Below are 4,909 nucleotides of genomic sequence, written 5' to 3'. Positions count from 1 at the left end.
CTCCTGCCTTCTTACTAGCCTAGACAGCAGGCCCGGGAAAAACATCTGTGCTTAAGACCTTTTTCATCCGATCAGGCAGTGCCGAGGACCGCCCCGCGCCACTCAGGGAGAAGGCCCCAGACACCCTAGGAGGGAATGAGGCGGGCCGGACCGGGCAGCACGACTGCGCCTGCGCAGTTGGAGGCGCCACCTCTAACATGGTGGTCGGCCGACTCTTGGCCTTCGTAACTCTTATCCTTAGACCTATCCGTATGTCTCCTGTCTCTTCTCCTGGTGTTTGGCCTGCTGTGGTTGCACCCCGATTGTACTACGGGTTTGTATTTGCATCACTCCCGCCCCGAAACAGGAGAAGCACAAGGGATGATGTGGTTGTGAAATAGAGACAGCTGGGCTTGTTGAACTAAACATAAATAATCTTATCTCTCCGGGGAAAAACAGAACAAAGCACGCAAATGAAGGAATCCCTGGCTGGCTTCCTGGAAAAATAAGAGTTATTCAGAGAACTTCAAACAATGTTTTTTTTAAAAAAAAAACAACACATTATTAGACCAGTTCTGAAATTCCAAAGTGTTAAGATTGATTATAGGTATGCACTATTATATTCACAAAGCTGAAAATGAGTATTAAGTTTATAAGTTTTTTTCGGTCGCCGGGCTTGAACTCTGGGCCTGGGATGTTGTCCCTGAGCTCTTCAACTGAAGGCTACTGCCCTACCCCTTTAAGCCACAGAGCCACTGAGGATAATAACCACACCCAAAAAGCTGGGAGTGGAAGTGTTGCCCAAATGCATATGCAACATTGAACAAAAGCTAAGGGGATGATTCTCAGGCCCTGAGTTCAAGCCCCTTACCAGTCTCTCCCTTTCCCCCTCCCCTTCTCTCCCACTCTCCTCTCCCCCTCCGCCCTCCTCTTCCCCCCCTCTCTATAGTTAAAAGCCAGCTATTGCATTTTGAAGCCCTACCATGGTGTTTTCCTATTATTGGAAAAATAAAAATAAATCTAGTCAGATGTGGGACTCAACGCTGTAATACTACCTTGGAGGCTGAAATCCAGAAAATGGGTTTCTGTGCAATGTATCCCTGACAGAAAAATTTACTAGGTCTATCTCAAAAACAAACAGTGGGGCCAGGAGTTTGGCCTAGTAGTAGAGTGCTTGCCTAGCATGCACTAAGACCCAGGTTAGATTCCTAGGTACCACATTCATAGAAAAAAAGCTGGAAGTGGTGATGAGGTTCAAGTGGTAAAGCTCTGGTCTTGAGAAAATCCAAGGACAGTCAGTGCTCAGGCCCTGAGCTCAAACCCAGGTCTGGCAAACAAACAAACACAGGGGCCGGCAGTTTGGCCTAGTGGTAAAGTGCACGAAGACCCAGGTTCAATTCCTTGGTACCACATATATAGGAAAAGCTGGAACTGGTGCTGTGGCTCAAATGGCAGACCACTAGGTTTTAGAAAGCTCAAGGAAGTGCTCAGGCCATGACTTCAAGCCCCAGGACTGGGGAGGGGAAAAAAAGACTAAGCCCAGGTGTCAGGCATTGCTCAATCCGGTAATCATACTCAGAAGGCTGAGAACTGAGGATTGAATTTAGCTTGGACTAGAAAGTCTGTGAGTCTCTTATCTCTTATAAAATTTCCAATAATCACCAGGTGCTGGTGGCTCACATCTGTAATCCTAGCTACTAGGGAGGATAAGATCTGAGGATCAAGGTTCAAAGCCAACCCTGGCACAAAATGACCAGAAACTCTTTTTTTTTTTTTTTTTGCCAGTCCTGGGCTTGAGCTCAGGGCCTGAGCACTGTCCTTGGACTTTCTCAAGGCTAGAGCTCTACCACTTGAGCCTCAGCACCACTTCCAGCTTTTTTGTATGTATGTGGTACCAAGGAATCGAACCCCACTCTTCGTGCATGCTAGGCAAGCACTTTAACCACTAGGCCAAATTTCCAGCCCCAGACTAGAAACTCTTATCTCCAATTAATTTCTAGGAAATGGAAAGTGGGGCTTGGCTCAAGGGTAAGGCGGTAGCCTTGAGCTGAAGAGTGCCCAGGTAGAGTTCAAGCTGCATGACCAACCAAGAAAAAAAAAAAGTTTCTAACAATCTAGAAGTGGAGCTGTGTGGCTCAAGTGATGGAGTCCAGGCTGGGAGTTTGGCTTAGTGGTAGAGTGCTTGTCCAGCAAGCATGAAGATTCCCTGGTCCCACATACATAGAAAAAAGCTGGAAGTGGTGCTCTGCTCAAGTGGTAGAGCTCTAGCCCTGAGAAAGTCCAAGGACAGTGCTTAGGCCCTGAGCTCAAGCCCAGGACTGACTGGCCAAAAAAAAAAAAAAAATCAAGTGATGGAGTCCTAGCCTTAAGTGAAAAAAGCTCAGACAACACCCAGGCTCTGAGTTCAAGCTCCAGAATGGTATCAAAAACAACAGCTGGAGCTATGGTTCAAGTGGGACAGAATCAGCAGCTTTGCCTTGCATGGGCATGCATGAGGCACTCTACTCAAACTCTTATACCAGTTTGTTTTGTTTTATTAAGGTAAGTATTAGGAAATAATGCCTGAAAGTGTAATGGATTTTACATTTTACTGAGGAAAAGAATTTGGTCTGGGGGCCAGGAGTTTGGCCTAGTGGTTAAAGTGCTTGCCTAGCATGCATGGAGACCCGGGTTCAATTCCTCGGCACCACATACATAGAAAAAGGCCAGAAATGGTGCTGAGGCTCAAGTGGTAGAGCTCTAGCCTTGAGAAAGTCCAAGGACAGTGCTCAGGCCCTGAGCTCAAGCCCAGGACGGGCAAAAAAAAAAAAAGAATTTGGTCTGAAAATAGGGCAAACATGAATATTTTACCTGTGGGAAAACATTACCTAAAATTATTCTAAATGACCTATTTTTAAAAACTTTTTTTTTGTTGGTTGGTTGTGGGACTTGAACTCTGGGCCTGAGTGCTATTCCTGAGATTCTTTAGCTTAAGGCTACTGCCCTACCTCTTGAGCCACAGTGCCACTTCAGGTTTTCTGATAGTTAATTGGAGATAAGAATCTCAAGAACTTTAGTGCCTGGGCTAGCTTTGAACTGCAATCTTCAGATCTCAGCCTGCTGAGTAGTTAGGATTACATGCATGCACACTTGTCCTGGGTCTGAAATCAGGGCTTGGGCACTATCCCTAAACTGTTTTGAGCCACAGCTCCACTTGTAGCTTTTTGATGGCTAATTGGAGGTAAGTGTCTCTGACTTTCCTGCCCAGGCTGACCTTGAACCTCTAACTCAACCTGCTGAGTAAAGTTTAGCCTTCATAAGTCATGGAGCTTCTCTTCTTCCCAGTTCCAGCTTGAAGCTAGCTATAGATAGAGGAGTTAGATTGGGACATTGGTAGGGTTAAAGAAATTAGTGAAGGGGCTGAGAGTTTGGCCTAGTGATAGAGTGCCTGCCTAGCATGCATGAAGACCCAGGTTCGATTCTTCGGTACCACATACATAGAAAGAAGCCAGAACTGGTGCTGAGGCTCAAGTGGTAGAGCTCTAGCCTTGAGAAAGTCCAAGGACAGTGCTCAGGCCCTGAGTTCAAGCATCAAGACTGGCAAAAAAAAAAAAAAAGTTATTGGAGGCTTCATAACTAATAGGTATTTGGAAAAGATTATTTAGGCATTATAGTATTCTGGAAAAGTTCTATGCAAAGTAATTAGCATCAATAAAGGGGACAGTCCCTAGAATCTGGATTTAAGGCCCCCCCACACACGTGATTTCTAGAATTATCATTATTAGGTACCAGGTGGCTCACACTATAATCCTAGTTATTCTGGAGGCTGAGGAACATCATGGTTCAAAACTAGCCAGGGAAGAAAGTCTGTACGACTCTTTATCTCCAATTAACCAACAAAAAGCTGGAAGTGGAGCTATGGTTCAAGTGGTAGTTCTACCCTTGAGCAAAAGTGCTAAGGGAGGGGCCAGGAGTTTGGCCTAGTGGTTAAAAGTGCTTGCCTAGCATGCATGAAGACCAGGGTTCCATTCCTTGGTACCACATATATAGAAAAAAAAAAAAGCCAGAAGTGGTGCTGAGGCTCAAGTGGTAGAGCTCTAGCCTTGAGAAAGTCCAAGGACAGTGCTCAGCCCCTGAGCTCAAGCCCAGGACTGGCAAGAAAAAAAAAAAGTGCTAAGGGAGAGTGCCCCTGAGTTCAACCCCCTCAGCCCCTCAGTATAAGTACATATACAAGTACATGGAAGAGGAGGAGGAGGAGGAGGAGAATTAGTATCAATATCAATAAGCCAACAAACCTTTTTGGGTGCCAGTGGCTCTCACCTGTAATCCAAGCTACTCTGAGGATCATGGTTTGAAGCCAGCAGGACAGGAAAGCGTGAGACTCCTATCTCCAACAAACTAATCAGAAAAAGCTGAAAGTGGTGCTGTGACTCAAACGGTAGAGCACTAGCCTTGAGCATAGAGAGGATCAGGAACAGAGCTCAGGCCCAGGACGGGCAAAAAATAAAATAAAATAAAAACCTTTAGGGCCGGGAGTTTAGCCTAGTGGTAGAGTGCTTGCCTGGCATGTACCAGGACCCGGTTTCAATTCCTGGGTACCACATACATAGAAGAAAAAAAGCCAAAAATGTTGCTGTGGGTCAAGTGGTAGAGCTCTATCCTTGAGAAAGCCCAAGGGCAGTGCTCAGGCCCTGAGTTCAAGGCCCAGGACTGCAAAAATAAATAAATAAATAATAACATCTTTATTGATTACCGGCTGTCAGAACCATTCTACTTCCAGATTTGCGGTAAAAATGAGGAATTCAAGCCAGGTGTGCTGACTTACACTGTAATCCTAGTTACTCAGGAGGCTGAGATAGGAGGATTGAAGTTCAAAGGCTGCTTGGGCACAAAAGGACCTGAAACTCTTATCTCTAATCAAACTCTTATCTCTAGAAAAAGGGGAACTGGG

This window comes from Megascapheus bottae, chromosome 17 (assembly GCF_031878675.1).
Source record: "Megascapheus bottae isolate mThoBot1 chromosome 17, mThoBot2.hap1, whole genome shotgun sequence".
Lineage (NCBI taxonomy): Eukaryota > Metazoa > Chordata > Mammalia > Rodentia > Geomyidae > Megascapheus > Megascapheus bottae.
This window is presented reverse-complemented; position numbering follows the sequence as displayed.